The sequence below is a fragment of the Lynx canadensis genome, chromosome A1, assembly GCF_007474595.2.
Source record: "Lynx canadensis isolate LIC74 chromosome A1, mLynCan4.pri.v2, whole genome shotgun sequence".
Lineage (NCBI taxonomy): Eukaryota > Metazoa > Chordata > Mammalia > Carnivora > Felidae > Lynx > Lynx canadensis.
The window spans coordinates 87821018-87841990 of NC_044303.2; positions in this window are offsets into that span (position 1 = coordinate 87821018).

A 20973-nucleotide genomic window follows, 5' to 3' on the forward strand; every position below is an offset into this window, starting at 1 on the left:
TTGGTTTCCATTTTTGTATGTTTGTAAAAACATGTCACAGACTTGAGAATACGGTAAATGGGCAGTGGGAAGTAAATGCCGGTTAGTTCTGTGGAGTAATCATCAAAAGAGGGCTTCAAGCCTAGCATACCTGATTTGTTGGGTAAATTAAGAACTTAATGGAGAGAAAAGAGAAGGAAGGAAGGGAGGGAGGGAGGGAGGGAGGAAGGAAGGAAGGAAGGAAGGAAGGAAGGAAGGAAGGAAGGAAGGGAAAAAAGAGAAAGGACGGAAGGAAGAGAGAGACAAAGAAATTGAGCAAACTCCACGATAAAGTGGAACAATAATCAAGAACAATAAAGGTAACTAGCCAAGCTAGGAAGTTTTCAGCCACAAATAATACAGGGTTCATAAAATTTAGTACAGAAAAATACAGTGGAGAAATACTGCCCTACCCCCCTGGGATTTGTCAGTTCACACACTCAGCATTGCTGAATAGATGTGGGGGTGGGGGGGAATACACTACTCTGACCAGTTATTAAGAAATAGGAACAGGTACACCTGGAAGGCTCCGTCGGTTAAACATCTGACTCTTGATTTCAACTCAGGTCATGATCTCACGGGTCATGAGTTCCAGCCCCTGAGTCAGGCTCTGCACTGACAGCACTGACCTGCTTGGGATTCTCTCTCTCCTTTTCTCTCTGCTCAAGCTCTCTCTCAAAATTAAATAAATAAACATTAAAAAAAAAAAAGGAAATAGGAACATAAGACTTTTTTCACTACTAAGTTAGCAGACCCCCCCAAAACCCTGATTTTGCAAATATTGCTTCTGTGAGACAGTGTAGTAATATGTAGTAAGCACCTTCAAATTTTTCTTAACATTGGAATTCCTTTTTTAAAAAATACGTTATATTAAAATAGCCCAAAATGGAAATAAAGCCTTTCCTGATTTGGTTTGCTTTGGAGAAATGTCTGTCCATCCCTACTTGAGGAAAAAAACAAAAACCTCCAAGTTCCAATAGCAGAGAATGAGCAAATTGTAGTAGCTATCCATTTGAAAATGTGTGCATGAGAGACTTGGGGTAATGAGAAATCACGAACATTGTTTCATAACCCCCTAGATCTGCTCCAAATTCCAATGCGGGCTTTTCCCCAACATCAAGTAATTCTCTGTGACACATCAGCTGGGTGCTGTACAATTTTAACTCAGTTCTACCCACAGACAGGGGCAGACCCCACAGGTGAAGGGCTCAGTCCTACAAGACTGCTCCCAAATCCAGACGCCAGCTGCAAGTGCAGGTGTCACTGGTGCTTCTGAAGGAATGGCTATAGATCAGAGGTTCCAATCACACTGTCCCATCGTCCCTCTCCTGTAAGTGCTGTGCCCCATAGACATTAATAAACTTTTTCTCTCAATCTGTTTTTCTCTTGTCAGTCTAATTCTGGGGGCCCCAGCCAATGAACCAAAGAAGGGTAAAGGAAAAAGGTTTTTCCTCCCCTACACTTCTCATTACAGGAAATAGTTACCCCACGTCTGCCTTGTGTATTTGATCTGTTTTATAGCATTTGGGGTCACCCTATGTTAAATTCTGTTCTCATAAACCAGGCTGTCCAGAGGGACGGTAACCATGTGGTCAGCTATACACCTGGGGAAATGATTGAAGACACCAGGTGTTTAAGAAGAGATGATTGGGGGGAAGGAGTCCTGGGGGGTCTCAGGGGGTTGAGCACCCCACTCTTGATTTCCACTCAGGTCATAATCCCAGGGTCATGAAACTAAGCCCTGCATCAGGCGTAGGGTCTGCTTAGGATTCTCTCTCTCTCTCTCTCTCTCTCTGCCCCTCCCCACCCTCTCTGTCTAAAAGCAAGTATTTTTAAAAATGTTTTAAAAATAGGGGCATCTGGGTGGCTCAGTCAGTTAAGGGTCCAACTTCATCTCAGGTCATGATCTTACTGCTCATGAGTTCGAGCCCCATGTCGGGCTCTGTGCTGAGAGCTCAGAGCCTGGAGTCTGCTTCAGAGTCTATGTCTCCCTCTCCCTCTGCCCCTCCCCTGATCACACTCTTGTCTCTCTCTCAAAAATAAATAAACATTAAAATTAAAAAAAAAAGACTTGGGCCCGCGCCTGGCTGGATCAGTCGTTAGAGTGTGCAATTCTTGATCTCAGGGTCGTGAATTCAAGACACACGTTCACTATAGAGTTTGCTTTTTTTTTTTTTTTTTTAAGTGACATGATGAGTGTTTTGGGGTTTTTTTATTTTTTATTAATTTTTTTTAACGTTTATTTTTGAGACAGAGGGAGACAGAGCATGAACGGGGGAGGATCAGAGAGAGGGAGACACATAATCCGAAACAGGCTCCAGGCTCTGAGCTGTCAGCACAGAGCCCGACGCGGGGCTGGAACCCACAGACCGCGAGATCATGACCTGAGCCGAAGTTGGCGACCTAACCGACTGAGCCACCCAGGCGCCCCTAGAGTTTGCTTTAAAAGAAAGTCTGGAGCGCTTGGGTGACTCAGTCAGTTGAAGAGTGAACTTCTTTGGCTCAGATCACTCGGTCAGTGGGTTCGAGTCCTGCGTTGGGCTCTGTGCTGACAGTTAAGAGCCTGGAGCCTGCTAAGGATTCTGTGTCTCACTCTCTCTGCTCCTCCCCTGCTCATGCTCTCGCTCCCTTTCTCTCAAAATAAAATAAAATAAGGAGCGCCTGGGTGGCTTGGTCGGTTGAGCATCCGACTTCAGCTCAGGTCATGATCTCAAGGTTAGTGAGTTCGAGGCCCACGTGGGGCTCTGTGCTGACAGCTCTGAGCCCGGAGCCTACTTCGGATTCTGTGTCTTCCTCTCTCTGTCCCTCACTCGCACTCTGTCTCTCTCTCTCTCAAAAATAAACATTAAAAAAAATTAATAAGATAAATAAAATGAAAATTTAAAAAATCCTGACTGTGCAAGTGTCACATTTGGCAGGCGCAAAAGCAATCAGAGGTGGTTAACTGTCATTGCCCCTCATGCTACAGCTGGCGGGGTGGGCCTGGTGGGAGCAGGGAACAGTACCTCCCAGCTGTTAGGAAAAGGACGAAAACCACCAACTTCTCCCAGAAGCAGAGAAGTTTCCAAATGCCCGCTGAGCAGACCGCGCATGCGCCCTCCCCGGAACTACTGCCCCAAAGTAACCCACGGCCTTATTAGACTATATTTGCATAGCGGTTTCTCGGTGTTGGCTGGGAAAGATCCAAAATGGCGCACCGGAAAGAGGCCCTGCGGGGACCGGGAGGACGGAGGCGGGACCAGAGGAGCCGGAGAATGTGGAAATACTAAGGCGAAGGCGGGGCCTTTCGGGGCGCGCTCTTCCCTGAGTTCCCGCTCCACCCTTCTCTGCGTTCACTGCCAGGAAACGCGTGCGTCCATAAGAGTCTGGGTCTGAACTCCGAGAGCGAGGACAGGGCTTCCGCTGGCGTGTTGTTGGGGCCAGGCGGATCCGCAAGGACGGCGTGAGGGAGGGGCCTCGCCGCCCCCGTGACCTCTGTGCAGCTGGGACGCTGACCACCCCCCCCCCCATCTTGCATCCCCTGTGCTTTCTGAGGTGGGAAACAGAGGCAAAAGGAAAAAAAAACTAAATCTCCTTACGACTTACAGCCCACTGAGGAGTCCCTGACTAGGGCGAGTGTAACATTCCTCAAGGAAGACCTAGTTCTCTTCATGCTTTGTTGGGGGGGCAAGTGGTTATCTGACCGGATCGCAGTCATACCTGACCGGAGTCTCCATCAGTTTGTAACTGTCTCAATCATTTACAAGGAAAAAAGCAATCTAATCACTAGCCAAACTTCCAGAAACCTATAGATTCAGTTTTCCAGGTCCTTGATGTCTTCCTCCCGCTGTAGGGGAGAAAATCTGATAGGATCAGTCACTCCTCACAATCCCCGTGCTGCCTCTGCCCACTGGTGCTGTCGCCGCCCTCTAATAAAACCACCTTTTGGCACTGATGACGTCTCAAGAATTCTTTCTTGGCGGTCGGCTCTGAACCTCAGCAATTTCTACATTACTTCCCAAAGCCCTGTGCACAGAGACCCCACCATTTTCAAATCCTCTTGCTCTGCTCTCATCACTTGTGTTTTCTACATTTTACCTGAGGCATGGGAGGGAGGATCTTTGACTAAATCTTTGGTCTGGGGAGGATGGAGGGAGGCAGGGCGAAAGAAATGACCCAACACTGGTTTGCCAAACTAGATGGTGTCTCAGTACAGGGAAGACGGTTCCCCCATCTCCTGAGGAAAGACACATCGACTAGGGTGGACAGGGGTCCCTCTTGGGGAGGCTCACCAGACCAAGAGGTCCACGGATCGAGGATGCTTCCCTGACCCAGGAACCGTAGTTGGGGCTTCCAGAGAGATGTCTCTGGGCCCCAGGCTATCCAGATGACTCTTAGGGTTCAGCGGGGACACCTGTAGCCCCAAAGGATTGTTACTGTCTTTGTCTTTCCTCTAGGTGGACAGGAGATCACAACTCTTTGCCTACTGGAAGGCGTGAAACAATGGATCTAAACCCACAAATTAACATGGCTAAGGTACACTACAGGCTGCCAGAAAAATCCTTTCTAGACAGGCTCAGGGATGCTCTAACTACTCCTACCCATTTGGGCCCCGAATCCGAGGCTGGCCAACTGATTCCTCGCCCGGTCAGCCCCTGACACCAGAAGACAACTTGAGAGGCTCCCCTGCCCAAATGCAGGTGGCCTCTTCCATGTTTTATCAGTGGGATTTAGAGGAGGAAGACCAGGATAGAGAAAGAGAAGGGGAAAGGAAGGGCAAGACACCAGCACACTGCTGGCTGCCCTGTGACCTGGCCACTTTAGCCTCCGTAGTCTTGGTCCCCTGGAACAATGGCCGCTACTGGAAACTGCTACACTTTAGGGAAACCCAGACACTGGGGACACACATGTGTCCCCAGAGGGAGAAGCTATCCACTCCCTACCCCCTTTGCAAAGCAATGGGACACTGGAGGAGGGACTTCCCCCCAGGACTGCCCCTTCTCCATGGATGGCCCTGCAACCAGGAGACCCTATGCCCCTTCCAGCTCCTGAGCAGGAGATTACTAGGTAACCCTGGAAGTGGCAGGTAAGACTTCAATTCCTGTTGGATGCGGAGGCCAACTAATTACTGGGTCCTAACCTCCTCAGGGCCTGTCTCTTCTCGCTGGGGTCTGTGTTGTTCAGCTGTCAGGACTCTGGGAGTATCTTCTCTGTCCATCCCCTGGGTCTGTGTTGCCCAGTTGTCAGGACTCTGAGAGTATCTCCTCTGTCCAGGAGCGCTCTGATTGCATGGACAGCACTGATTTTCCTGTAGCATTGCTGCTCTTGCTATGATACCTCTGTGTCCTTATCTGCTTTTTTTTTTTAAATTTTGTTAGAGTTTATTTCTTTTCAGAAGGAGAGAGCACTCAAGCAGGGGAGGGAGAGAGAGAGAGGGAATCCCAAGCAAGCTCCAGACTGTCAGCTCAGAGCCCGACACAGGGCTTGAACTCACAAACTATGAGATCGTGAACTGGGCCAAAACCAAGAGTCAGAGACTTAACTGACTGAGTCACCCAGGCGCCCCATCCTTCCCTATTTATTTTCCCAGAGTCTAAGGCATCTCAAGTGCCTAAAATAAGTAGGTAAATTCTCAGTTTCCACATGGGTGAAACCTCCTCCTTTGCAGTGAAACCCCAACAACCCTCAAGGAGACAAGTAATAGTGAGGGAGCATAGGACAAGCTGACAGGTTACAAACTCCACTCCCCACCCTCCACCCCCTGGTGGAATGTGTGATATTCCTCAGACACTCCTGGCTGCCCAAGAACAAAGGAAAGGTGTTTTAAAAATGAAATTCCCTTACTGCCTACAGCCCATTGAAAAGTCCTTGACATAGGCCAAGTGACCTCCCTCTAGGAACTCAGCTGCCTGTGTGAGGGCACTTTGCTGGGGGCAAAAGGGAATCTTGGCTTAACATTATCCTGACCCCCCAGGACCCTGTAAGTCTACTTCCTTTATCCCAAGATAGATGCTGGCAATCATACTCCAAGCTTATGGCCCCTGATATATATCTCAAGGCTCTCATTACTGAGGTTTTATTAAACGGTAATAAATGGTGTTTCCCTAACAACAGCCAGCCCCTCTCAAGGTCCTGGAAAACTTGCTTCCAAAATTCCTTAGAGACTTACTCTATCCCTGACTGCCTCCCAACTTGAGGGTGTATAATCAGTCACCCCGTCATGACCCCAGTACAGCTCTTCCTGCCCACGGGTCCTGTCCTTGTGCTTTAATAAAATCACCTTTTTGCACCAAAGATGTCTTCAAGAATCCTTTCTTGGCCATCGGCTCTGGACCCCACAAACCCCCATCACCCCAAAACTTCATCACCGTGGTCTTCCCAAATCACAGGGCCCTAGACCTACTAACTGCAGACCAAGGAGGTACCTGTCTATATGTAAAGGAACAGTGTTGTTTTTCCATGTTAACCAGTCAGGCAAAAGTCCAGGAAAACACCCAAAATGTCCTCCGTCCTCCACCAGGCAGACAAAACTGAAGAACGGGGCCATTCCCTCAAAGAAGGGAAACCCTTGTTGCTCTCTGTCCTGGGGCCTCAGCTCATCCTTCCAAGTGTCCTGGGCCTACCCCTTGGCCCACACCTTCTTAGCCTCCTCTTTCACTTGCTCCCTTCCTGATTCGTCGGACAGTCCCTTGGAGTAACGCTGGACACACATTCCACACTAGAGAGACCAATCCTGACAGAAAGCAAGGAACTTTGACTCAGGAGCATCACCCCTTCACAGCAGAAAATAGTCAAACAAAAGGCCTCCGCTGCCCCCCTCAAGCCCCTCAGATTTCAGGCCAAAAGTCCTTGAGTGGGGAGTGATGGAGGAGGCAACTACCCAGGTGTGAGCAGGGAACCTGACTTACCAGCTGTTGGAGACCATCAACTACCCCACTGCAAACAGAGCAGAAGTTGGGGACAGCCAGGGAAAGTTCCAGACACTACGCATGCAGTCTCCCCAGTATCTACTGCCCCCAAGTGACCCACAACTTCATTGTAATACATCTACATTGCAGCTTCACCCCCACAGGTTTTACATGTCATGTACCCTTCAGGTTGCAGGAGACAGTGACCCCTTCCCCAGTGCCTCACCCTATGCAACTCTCTCATCTGGCTGTCCCGGAATCAGATCCTTTTATAATAAGCTGATAATCAAGCAAGTACAATGTTTTCTCTGGGTTTGTAAGAGATTCTGAAAATCACACCCATCAGGCTGATACGTCCCCCAAACTGGTAGACTTCCTAAACTAAAGACTCTTCCTTATTTATTTCCCTTTGGATTTTTCCACTTACTGTCTTCACTTTGGGGTCGAAAAGTGGGGGTAGGGATGAGGATAGGAATATTGATGATTAAACAAATTGCAAGTACTGAGAAAAAGAAAACGGTGGATAGGAAACATGGAAGCATAAACTGCAGTTACAGTGTGATCTGTGGGAATCATTTTCCAGGATTTCTTAGGGTTTCAGAACAGAACACTTGAAAAGTCATCTTTCAACCTGTTTTCCATCGTGATGTGTGTATTTAAAGCTGTATTCAGTCTAAAATACAGCTAAGCTCAATCACTCTTGCAGGTAGTATCTATTTCTTTTTATTACAATGTAAATATTTCTGGAGCATCTGTGTGGCTCAGTCGGTCACAGTTACGCATCCGATTTCAGCTCAGGTCATGATCTCACGGTTTGTGGGATTGAGCCCCGCATCAGGCTCTGTGCTGACAGCTTAGCCTGCTTGGGATTTTCTCTCTCCCTCTCTCTCTCTGCGCCTCCCTTGCTCATGCTCTCCATGTTGCTCAAAATAAACAAATAAACATTAAAATAAAAACAAAGGGGTACCTGGGTGGTTCGGTAGGTTAAGTGATTAAGCGTCTGACTTCAGCTCAGGTCATGATCTTGCAGATTGTGGGTTTGAGCCCTTGAGTCGGGCTCTGTGCCGACAGCTCAGAACCTGGAGCCTGCTTTGGATTCTGTGTCTCCCTCTCTCTCTCTGGCCCTCCCCTGCTCTCACTCTCTCTGTCTCAAAAATAAACATAAAAAATCAATTTGTCAATAAATTACATTTAAAAAATTAAAAAAATTAAGTTTTAGGAGAAAAAAAGAAAATCTATAATTCTATATTGCCAGAATTTCAATTAGACTACAATAAAAGCATGTTTGCTAAATAAATAAATAAATAAATAAATAAATGCTTTTAATACCCCATACAAGTCCATTTTTAACCCAAATGTGACCAGGTTATATCCTATTTAGTGTCCATATATATCAAATTTATACCTGATTTTGGTTAGTGACTTGAAACCATAGCACACTAGGAATGCAGAACACGACAGTTTAGAATGTTATGAGCCCTTTCACATGACTAAACAGATGATAAAGGTTTCTCATGCGCTCAAATGACAAGTGAGTTCCCTGCTTGTGCTAGCAATGATTATGTTGATCTAGAGTTCCTTGCACTAGAAAGTAATGTCCTTCTTTCACGTTTTTGATCATTTTACTTTACATTCTACCTTGCTAGAACTTAAGATGTAAACATGGTAGAAAAAATGAGAGATACTGGAAATATCTAGACGTGATATATATGGGAGCTACTGCACGCTAAAATGTGTGGGACCAGATAAGCTCTACTTAAAAGGAAATGTGTTTTGGGGCTCCTGGGTGGCTCAGTCGGTTGAACGTCTGACTCCGGCTCAGGTCAGATCTCACAGTTCGTGAGTTCGAGCCCTGCATCGGGCTCTATGATGGAAGCTCGGAGCCTGGAGCCTGCTTCGGATTCTGTGTCTCCCTCTCTCTGTGTCCCTCTCCCGCTCTCTCTTTTCTCTCTCTTTCTCTCAAAAATAAATAAACATTTTAAAAAAAGGGGAAATTGTGTTTCTTTAAACTCCTATATTGGGGGGCACCTGGGTGGCTCAATCAGTCAAGCGACCAACTCTTGATTTCGGCTCAGGTCATGATCTCTTGGTTCATGAGTTCAAACCCCATTCTGGGCTCTGTGCTGACAGTATGGAGCCTGCTTGGGATTCTGTCTCCCTCTCTTTCTGCTCCTCCCCCACTCTTGCTCTCTCTTTCAAAATAAATGAATAAACTTAAAAAATTAGCTCATATATTTTGGGGTGGGGGGAGGCTGATTGCATCCAACAAAAAGATAACTGGAAATGTTGAGGTCCTACCCCTGGAGCCTGTTAATGTGACCTTATTTGGAAGGAAGATCTTTATGGATGCAATCAGGTTAAGATGAGGTCATACTTGACTCATGTGGCCCTAAGCCAATGGCTGGTGTCCTTATGAAAAACAGGGAAATTGGGCCACACACCCATGCAGAAAGCCACATGAAGATGGGGACAGATTGGGGTAATGCGTCTACAAGCCAAGGACTGCCAGGGAGCACTAGCGACCAGGAGAAGAAGCTACATGGAGGCACAGAACGCTCAGAGGGAACCTCAGATTTGGAGCCCCCAGAACCATGACACAATAAAGGTCTGTTATTACTTCAGGGTGCCCACTTTGTGGTAATTTGCTGTGGACACTGAATACACCGTTCAACTCAGTATGCTGAAGGAAAAACAGAGTAAACCAAAGTAAACACGAAGTAAAAAAGTAGATATAAAAGCAGAAATTATTAAGCCAAAAAATAAGAAATAAACTACAAAGCAAACTCTTTAAACCTACAATTATATTCATCTAATGCAGGGTGAAAGGTTGTATAAGTTCTCCATTTATTGTGATTTTTTTTTAACAAGGAAAAATCAGCACTTAGATACAGAAGGAAACAGCATTGTAAAGGTCTTGTACTAAAGTGTTAATAAGTCAAGTTATAACCCAAAAATTTTAATTAGAGATTTATGAACACTTATGTGTTATTTGAAAGCCTCCTTGAAGTATTCAACAAACTCTACAACACAGGAAGCCAAACTTTGCAGAAGGACACAGAGAGATCACACAGATGGACGGACACATATCAGGTGAGCTGAAGTGAGAATTGAAGCAATCACTGGTCTTAGAAAGTGCACAGCCAATACCATGATGTTAACAGACAAAAACGTAGGACAATACATTTGTCACCCAGAGGCACAGAAGGACTTCTTCAACAAAACTAAAAAAGTACAGAATTTAAGGCAAAATCAGTGAAATGGAAATTATAGCAGAGTTAAGAACAACTATTTTCTTAGTGATACTGTATTTCATATTCGAAAGTTGCTAAGAGGATAGATCTTAAAAATCTTGTGACCATGTGGGGTGGTGGACATTAACGAGACTTACTGCGGTAATCATTTCACGATATATCCAAATATCGAACCAAGATACTGTATACCTGAAACTAATGTAATGCTATACATTGAATGGACCCCAATGAGAAAAAACAATAAAGGTCTAAATGTTGTTTGGCAACAACGTGAGACCAGTTTGCACCTTTACTAGACCGACAAGAATAGAAGAGCTGTCAGATGTTAAGATGAGCAAGGCTATATGGAGAAGGAGGGAGGGTGGCCTGGGAGGGCACTTCCTCTGGGGGGTCTCTCCCGTAATCTCACATGACTGCAACCTCACCAAATGAGTAAAGAAGGTCATTTCCTGGCAGGTGCAGGAACCTCAGGATATCTTTGAGACCTCATGAAGAGGAATTTGCCAAATTCTACAGGTATTGCAGCCTGTCTGATGGCAAGTATTTGGCTTGGCTTCTGGCCGGGAGAGGCTATTAAAAGTTCAACCCGGAGATTCCTTATAAAAGTTTCCAGCAAAGCAAACTTTAAAAGATCCTCATGACCAATCGCTATTCTTGCTGAGCTTATGTAAATAATTAGGCCAGATTTGTTAAGACTGGACTTGTTCTACAAATGCATTGGTCTCAATTTTGCTATCTCTGGAAAGGGTGGGTTTTAGAGAGAACAACTATGTTTCAACAATGCACAGTTATGGATGTTAAATGCTAGTTATGATTGTCTTTAAATGTTTGTTGTTTGCCTAAACTAGACAACTTGAGGTAAACTTCAGAAAATTGTTACAGTATTTCATATATAGGCAATCTTCTGTGCTTGTTATTCTATGGGGATAATAATAAGACCCCATGGGCATATGATTATTTAAGCAACTGGACAGGATGGATCTCTAAATATGCAAACCATATCTTCCCTAAACCTGGTCTGACAGTTACCAGAAACCCACTCCTTTCAAAGACTTGGAGGTGGACTTTACAGGCATACAACCAAATAGAGGATTCAGTTTCAGGTATCACCCCATGGGTCCATCACTCCAGAGTTAAGGCCAACTCAGATGAACCCTCAACCTGGCAATGTGATCCAGATCCAGTCAACCCGCTTAAACTGACCCTCAAAAAGACACTGGCCCCTGAGATCTCCAGCCCTGCTCCAGCCACGCCCCGGAAGCTGGCTGGCCTGCGCATGACAGAAGCTTGAGGAATCAACATGTGGACCAAGCCCAGGTGTTTGGATGCAACTCTGCCAGCCCTTGCCCCTTACTGGTGCCATAGCCCTGATCTTAATTCTTACTGTTGGGCTGATAGAGAATGCACCAACAAGCTGGACATGGGACAAAAGATGCATGCTGGGTCTCACATACCTCCTCTGAATGGGAGAATTATTAAGTATTGCCTATATATTATGATAACCTCTCTCACCTTCACAACTGCCTCTTACCCACTTTGCCCCCAGGATTGTTATATGACAATAAAGGAGTCAAGGGCATTCAGCGCCTTCACCTCCCTCCACAAAGTTTGCTACAAGGGGAAAACACCCACTCTGTCAGTCACCCGGTGCCTCAACGATAAGTATTGGACCATAGAGATAACCCAAAATGTCAGGAACCCATGTCACAACAAAGGCCTCCAGAGAGGGAAGAGAGCTTGCTACACTTACCTTCCTCAATGGGGGATCTCGGATGGGAGAGAGGTGCACAACAGGTCCCTTCAAACAGTTATGAAGGATACCCAGGATAGGGTAATACAAGCCATAAAGGTGACCACTCCCCCGGCAGCCTACCAAAGTTTGAACCTTTCAGCCCTCAATCAGATGCTTACCAATTCCCCACTCCAATGTTGGACTAACACCACTCTACCAGTCCTCCACAAAATAGATAATCACACCCAAACCTGCTGGATGTGCTTCCCCTCACATCCTTTAGCCCCAAGTCCCAGGCTAAATGGGCAGTCCTGTTACCCATTCTGATAGGAGCGGGAATTGCGACAGGAACAGGAACCAGAATAGGGGGCACAGGTTCATCCATAGGACTATACCATAGACTATCTCAAGAGCTAAACGAACGGGTGGAACGGGTGGCAGATTCTCTGGTAACCTTACAAAGCTAAATAAACTCTTGGCGGCAGTGACCCTCCAAAATAGGCAAGCCCTCGACCTCCTCACTCCAGAAAAAGGAGGGACTTGTATCTCTCTGGGGAAGGAATGTTGCTATTTCCTAAACCAGTCAGGAATAGTTACAACTAAGGTTAGGGAACTCAAGGAACGAATTCAATTTAGACAACAGGAAAGTATCAATGGAAAGGATGGGATCTCACAGATTGGGCATCCTGGCTTCCTGCCCTGGCGGGTCCCCTCGTCTCCATAATTTTACTTATATCCATCGGCCCTTGTATACTGAATGCCATGGTACATTTTATTGAAAACACTATTCCTCGCCAAACTACTGCACATATCTTAGCCTTCTGAGAGTACCAACCTGTAAAACTGAAAGGTGATGCCTACTAAAAGTTTTTTCAAAAGGCATCAAAGGGGGGAATGTTGGAGAAGTGGATAAAGTACACCAAAGATGGCTGATTGAGCTAAAGCAAACTCTGGACTCTAGCTTAGAGACCCCTCCTCCGGGTTCTTCTTCCTTTGTTTGCTGCATGTGCAAACCACCAACCACCCCCACACAAATATGGGGGCTGATAACTATAAATTACCCTTCCCACTCACATTCAGGGCTCAGATCTTTGGAGAAATGGTCTCCTCTGACCCACCGGTGTTAAATAAGTCTCCGATCCACCAAGATCTCCGAGTGCCGCTTGGTTTTTCCGCCAGCGTACCAGCCTGGTTCCCTAACAGACCCAGCCCTGGGAACCCACAGAAGTAGCCCCCTGAGGAAGAAAGGAGACTTGACTCCTGTAAGGAAGGGCAGAAAGTCCTAGAAGCACATGGCCTCCTAGTTTCTGCATCCTGAAGCCCTGACATCTGAGGCCTTGGGGCCCCAGCAAGGACTGCCCAGGCCATGGCTACCAGTTCCTAAGACAGGAAATAATTCACCAGAGGCATGCCTTTCATATGCAAACTCACCAACCCAAAGCTCACAGGCCTACCCACTGCCTCCTCTAATCAAGCTGTGCCCAGGCAGGTGCCAGACAATGGGAGAGCCCTTCCACCTCACAGCCCACTGAAACACTCAAAGTGGCCAACACTCACCTGTCCTGCAGAGATGCACTAAAGGTCTCGCCCACAAGACCTTTAGTGCAGACCCAGGGCTGCAGGTCCTGCAGACCCAGGGCTTCCCCATGCAGTCATGTGCAGCCACGTGCCCCTTCCTCTGGGTAACTGAGTGTCAGAGGGAGACAGAGAATACCAAGCAGGCTCCACGCTGTCAGCACAGAGCCTGATGTGGGACTCGATGCCACGAATCTTGAGACCATGATCTGAGCCGAAATGAAGAGCAGGTGGCTTAACCAACTGAGTCCCCCAGGCGCCCCCAAAAGCTGTCTCTCTGATGGTGGTCACCTCAGCATACCTGAATAATAATAGTAAGACCCCTATATTTTAAAATAGCAAAACATGACCCACAGCAAGAGGTAGTAGAGGCCACAGCCGGGCTGCAAGCTCAGGATTATGGGTGGATGTTGGGAGGCAGGGGGACACATTACGGGTGGATGTTGGGTGGCCATGGGAGGCAGAAGGGGGAGCACATTATGCGTGGATTGTGGGAGGTGGGGGGGACACATTATGGGTGGATGTTGGGTGGCCATGGGAGGCAGAAGGGGGGCACATTATGGGTGGATGCTAGGTGGCCATGTAGATAGCCAATGCTTATGCAGGAAGGAGGTGTGACCAGGCTTCAGAAGGTTCCAGGGCCCAGTTGCAGGAGGCAGCGAAGCCAGAGGCCAGGTTATCTATTTTTCTGGGAACAGAAGCAGGCAACTACTTTCTATGATGAGTGGAAGTTGCAAAAAGCATTCAGGTCTCTGACTTCTGAAGTCAAGACCAGTCATTGGTTGTAGGAAAAAAACAAGCCACTGAAAAAAAGTGAGTATCAACCCACGGAGGCAAGTTGAATTCAGTAATAGTGTATGCTGGTAGCTTTGGGAAAGAACTGGAGCTTTTCCCTGAAGGAACATGAGATAAATCTGTGTATATCAGAATCACACGCTGTGAAACAAATAGGAACCGACAAACAACAAAATCTGTGTAACTAACAAGAGAGAACTCATCGGAGTTATGCAGATGGGAACCCAAACCACATGTGGGGAGGCGAGGTGAGCGAGAAGCCGGGGTGCAGGCCGGCGGTGTGCAGGGGCTCGCGTGGGTACTTGGAATAAGGAAGCTGAAACAGCAGCCAAAGCTCCCGCCACCAGCCCCCTCCCCCAGCCCCTGGGAAAAGCATTTCTTGAGCCCATTCCCACTTTGGAGAAATTACTGGAGGTGGTTCCCTCTCTCAGAAACTAGGATGCGTTTGCTGTCCCAGCAGAGGGCTGGCCACGGAGGTCCGAGACAGCTTGAGGCTGCAGACAGCCCACAGCAGGAGGAGACGAGGCAGAGCCTTGGAGGGGCTGACCCTGGGCAGCCGGATTCCAGTGCAGGCCTACCACGGATTGGTGGATCCGGAGTTCTGAACGCAAGCCTCCCGTCGCCACCCCCCTCCCACAGTCCCGCTCCCAAGCGAGTCTGAAAAGCTGGCTCTCTCCCAAGACCGCGAACGGAGAGCCAAGGGCGTCGGGAAACCCCGCACAAAGTCACTTAGTTGGCACTGCTGGTGGCCCCCGTGGCTATCGTCGGCCCGCGCCGCCCCCCCGGGGTCCCCGGGCGGGGCGGGGCGAGCGGGGCGACCACCGCGCACAGGTGGGGGACCGCGGAACCCCCTCCCCCGGCAGCCCTTCCAGCGCGCTGGGAGGGCCGGGTGGAAGCGGGGGGTGGGTACAGGGGTGCAGAGGTGCAGGTCACAGGGGGCTGGGGTGGGAGCGCAGAAGTGCAAACGATGCCTGGAGGTGTAGGGGTGCTGGGCACAAGGGCCGCGGGGATGGAGAACTGCAGAAGGTGCCGGGACGTGCAGAGGTGGGAGAAGACGGGGGGGGGGGGGGGCACAGAACTGCAGAAGGTGTCAGGACCTGCAGAGTTGATGGGAGGCGGGGGGGGGGGGCTGTCACAGAATTGCAGCGGGTGCTGGGAGGTGTAGAGGTGGGGGGAGGCAGGGGGGCGCACAGAACTGCAGATGGTGCGGGGATGTGCAGAGGTGTAGCACAGGGGCGCGGGGACGCAATACTGCAGGCGGTGACGGGATGCGCAGAGGCTGGGGGTGCGGGACCTTCGCCTCAGGGCCCCCTCACGCCCACAGCCGCCTGGGGGGCACCCCTCGGGCACACAGTCAGTCTCAGGAGGCCCCTGAGATGAACAGGAAGAGCCAAGCCTCTGGTATTTACCAGAACAGCCCATCTGGATTGGTTCAAACAATCCTACCCGGTTGGCTGAGACACGTTCTGGAGCTTTCTAAAGCTTCCCTTTCCCAATCGCCTTTGCTGCGCCCTCAGTTTGGTGTCTGAGCTTGGAATCTGTTGTGTTTTGTCCACGTTTGTGCCTTAACGTTTTCACCCCTGTCTTTGGACATCCTCGCGATTTCCTAGCATGCGGGTGAAAATGGCAGTGCGGCTGCCCTGGAGGGGAAGAGGGGGAACCTTGGAGAAAATCTCATGGCCTGGGGTGTCCCCAGGGCACGGTCCTGTGGGTGAGGCCGGCTGCCTCCCCAGCCCCCAGCCTCCTCCCTACACCCTTCCATCTGCCCCATCCTCCTTTCCCAACACCCTCGTGCACATCTCTCCAGAGCTCTCCCTTCCCAGATGCAGACCACCTCTCCTGAAAACTCAAAACCTATCAAATACATCAAGTATAGGAAAATCGTTCTCATAAAATGTCAAGTTTTGTGTTTTCGGACTATGTGCGATCCGTTTTCTAGATCTCCTCTGTTAAAAAGTAAACTGAGGCCTCTTGGGGCGCTTGGGTGGCTCAGTGGGTTAAGCATCTGACTCAGCTCAGGTCATAATCTCACAGCTCGTGGGTTCCAGGCCTGTGTGAGGCTCTGTGCTGATGGCTCAGAACCTGGAGCCTACTTTGGATTCTGTGTGTCTCTCTCTGCCCCTTCCCCGCTCATGCTCTGTCTCTGTCTCTCTCAAAAATAAATAAACATTAAAAAATTAAAAAAAAAAGTAAACTGAGGCCTCTTAAAAATGTTACAAATTTATTTGAGCAAAACTGGATTGAAATCAGGCAGCACACAGTCTCCCAGCAGATAGCAGGGAGTGCCAGGGAGCTGTAGGAAATGAAAGACTTAACCAGGCAGAACGGTGCAGAAATGAGGAAGTAATTCCAGGCAAGAAAGCAGGTGGCTTATGACAAGGCCACCTTCCTTTGGGGAAGGGACTGCAGGGGCCTACCAGGCAGATTTTGTCACCAGTGCTGACCAGGGAATCCTGATTGTCTGGTCGAAGCTCCCATTTCTGGGAGAGCTAACACTGTCATTGATTGTTTCGGTTTGGTGAGCTGGGGCTTAGAAGTGACTCCATATTTGGGGTCTGGAGTCTTGTTTTAATAATCCCTCCTACATTTTTAAAAAAATGTTTATTTATTTTTGACAGAGAGACAGAATGAGAGAGAGCAAAGCAGGGGAAGGGCAGAGAGAAAAGGAGACAGAATCTGAAGCAGGCTCCAGGCTCTGAGCTGTCAGCATGGAGATCATGACCTGAGCCCAAATCTGAGGCTTAACCGACCAAGCCACCCAGGCTCCCCCTCCCCTTCACTCTTGATGTTGCAGATTCTGCTACTGAACCAGTAGCTGCCCAGCAAAAACCCCTTGAGCCTCTGGCCACAGACAGTCTTGATTATCTTTTAACTGAGTAAGGAGGTGTGTGCTGAGGCATTGGAAATCAAGTGGAAGGTTTGTGCCGGGCAGAATGACAGGATTGCCAGCATCGCATTGTGGAGAATCCAACAGACATTGGAGGTTAGATTATCCCCCTCAGCAATGGCCCGAGATATGTGGCCAGTGGCATTATCCGGTATTTACAAATGACCAGATGGCAGGGGGAGCCTTCCTCAATTGGGAATACGCACCCAAGTTTCGACACCTGGTGGCTTGGCAGTGGGGTCCGTGGTCAAGAGTACTCAGCAGGGTCCTTTTGCTGAATCTTGCTCTTGCAAGAACGTCAGAGTAAAACAACGGTCTGTAAACAGCAAAAGTTAAAAATGCCCATGGTCAGGGGTGCCTGGGTGGCTCTGTCAGTTGGGCTCCCGGCTTCAGCTCGGGTCATGATCTTGTGGTTCACGAGTTTGAGCCCCACACCAGGCTCTGTGCTGACAGCTTGGAGCCTGGAGCCTGCTTCAGATTCTGTGTCTCCCTCTCTCTCTGCCCCTCCCCAGCTCACACTCTGTCTCTCTCTCCCTCAAAAATAAATCAAAACACTTTAAAAAATGCCCATGCTCAAACATTTGGTGAGTGTTCTTTTGATAAGGAAGTGTAGATGTTTCTGTGGCATACAATTTAAGGTGCTAGCTGGACAAGGAGAGTATCAACAGATTTCTATGTACTTTGAGCATTTCATGGTATATTAGTAACATACACCCACACATACAACTTAAGGTTTACCATGATGTGTTTGAAGGTGCTTGCTGCATGATTTGTATACCATAATTGCATATCAAATCAAGCTAACTGGTCTGACGTCTTTCTTTAACAAGGTGAGACACACGTCCTTTGAGATATTCCAGGATCCCTCCGGGAAATGTCAAAGTTATTTTGAGGTCAAAAGGCTCCAGGGGCGCCTGGGTGGCTCAGTCAGTTAAGCCACCAACTTCAGCTCAGGTAATGATCTCACAGTCAATGGATTTGAGCCCCACGTCGGGCTCTGTGCTGACAGCTCAGAGCCTGGACCATGTCTCCCTCCCTCTGTCCCTCCCCTGATCATGCTGTGTCTCCCTCTCTCTCAAAAATAAACATATATATATATATATATATATATATATATATATATTTTTTTTTTTTTTTTTAAGTTTAAAGACAACACGGGGAGCCTATGTGGCTCGTCAGTTAAGTGTCCGACTTCATTCAGCTCAGGTCATGATCTCACGGTCCATGGATTTGAGCCCCACGTCAGACTCTATCCTGATGGTTCAGAGCCTGGAGCCCACTTCAGATTCTGTGTCTCCCTCTCTCTCTGTCCTTCCCCTGCTCATTCTCTCTCTCTCTCTCTCTCAAAAATAAACATTTAAAAAAAAATTTAAGGCTCCATTTAGAATTTGATTTGGGGAAAATGTCAGGTTTGGACATTTGATTAAATAGGATCACAGATTATTATGAAATAATGCTTACTCATCTACTCGACCAAAGTGGCAATTGGAGATATTAAAGGCCCGACCCTGTTTAGCTTCCAAGATCAGATGAGATCAGGCGCATTCAGGGTGGTATGGCGTAAGATGAGAAAACTGGATTTTCTTACATAATCAAAGACCTGTTAAAGACAACGTGAAACACAGTAAGGTATTTTAGTAGGACACAAAATCTTTGCTGTCCGTGCAGATTACTTAAATGTTAAAAAAAATCCTGGTTATAATTTCTTATTTTTTTAAGTTTAGTTATTTATTTGAGACAGAGAGAATGAGCAGAGGAGGGGAAGAGAGAGAGAGGGATAGAGGATCTGAAGTGGGCTCTGAGCTGTCAGCACAGAGCCCTTCATGGGGCTCAAACTCACAAACCATGAGATGGTGACCTGAGCCAAAGTTGGATGCTTTACTGACTGAGCCACTCAGGTGCCCCTGAAAATGTGTCTTTGATTTGGTGTCTGACATCTGTCCTCTGTGAGGTTTTTTTTTTAATTTTTTAATTTTATTTATTATTATTATTTTTTCTTGAGAGACAGACATGAGCGGGGGAGGGGCAGAGAGAAAGAGGGAGACACAGAATCTGAAGCAGGCTCCAGGATCTGAACTGTCAGCACAGAGGCCGATGTGGGGCTCAAACCCACAAAAGAAAGATCATGACCTGAGATGAAGTCAGCCCCTTACCCAAGAGCCACCCAGGTGCCCCTCCAAAATCCTGATCTTTTACGGTATCTGCAAGCATCATGAAATGGATACAGGACATTTGGGGAATGGTAAAGACAGGTGGACCTTGAATTGTTTCTAGAGCTGCATTTCTGCTTTTGCAAAGCAAAATCCCTTATGGGATAAGGACAGGGGCTTTTAATTCCCCCAAAGAATCATAGTAGAGCCTAAGTGATATCAAGGCGCTGATGCAGACATCCAGCCATATTACACTCAATTTGCTTCGTGATATCAGGAACATTTCCAACTACAATGGAAAGCAAAAGATTCCTATGTTCTAGGTTTACAGCTGTGTGTCTTTGGAATATTTCAGTATGTGCTTCAGCACAAAAGGCTTCAGAATGTTTTCCTTTATCTCTGTGTACATAGCTTTATTTTAACTTAGGAGAGGAGGCCTAAAAATAAGTTTCTAGCAGACTCTGAATATCAGCTTCCAGTTTGGCCAACCTGTGATGATAGAGCCATGTTTAAAAAAAAATCCTTTTAGGGGAGCCTGGGTGGCTCAATTAGTTAAGCATCCTATTTCGGCTCAGGTCATGATCATGTAGTTCATGGATTTGAGCCCCATGTCAGGCTTTGTGCTGACAGCTCAGAGCCTGGAGCCTGCTTCGGATTCTGTGTCTCCCTCTCTCTCTGCCCCTCCCCTGCTCATGCTCTGTGTCTCTCTCTCTCAAAAATAAATACACATTACAAAAAATTTTTAATAAAAAAAAAACAAAGATCTAATTTTTAAAAATGTTTTTCTCCTGCCAGTCCGAATTTGGAAAGAAAGGGACAACGTGAGATTTTACCTTCCTCTCTCCATCAGGCACCATAGATGGAGATCTGCTAAGACTTCTCACCCTTTGCCAGCTCCTGCTTTTACTCCCAGGACATCATCTGCAGGTTCTGGAGTGAGCCTGGTGTCCCAGCAGGTCTCATCTTGGTCACCAGAAACTGTAAAGGAGGAAAAACAATTTTCTGTCGAGCCTTTATGGTGACTACTTGGCTGAGCCCCCTTTTTCTCTGGGACACCTCTTCATCTAGGTTAAAAGTTCTCCACTGTGGCCACTGTGTCTCAGGATTATCTTTGGACATCCAGATGGCTAATAGACACATGAAAAGATGCTCAACATCACTCATCATCAAGGAAATATAAATCAAAACCAGGATGAGGTACCTCCTCACATCTATCAGAATGGCCAAAACTAACAACTCAAGAAACAACAGATGTTGGCGAGGGTGTGGAGAAAGGGTAACCTTCTTGCACTGCTGGTGGGAATGCAAACTTGTGCAGCCACTCTGGAAAACAGTATGGAGGTTCCTCAAAAAGTTAAAAATAGGGGCGCCTGGGTGGCGCAGTCGGTTAAGCGTCCGACTTCAGCCAGGTCACGATCTCGCGGTCCGTGAGTTCGAGCCCCGCGTCAGGCTCTGGGCTGATGGCTCAGAGCCTGGAGCCTGTTTCCCATTCTGTGTCTCCCTCTCTCTCTGCCCCTCGCCCGTTCATGCTCTGTTTCTCTCTGTCCCAAAAATAAATAAACGTTGAAAAAAAAATTAAAAAAAAAAAAGTTAAAAATAGACCTACCCTATGACCCAGCAATTACACTACTAGGTATTTACCCAAAGGATAAAAAAAAATGCTGATTCAAAGGGACAC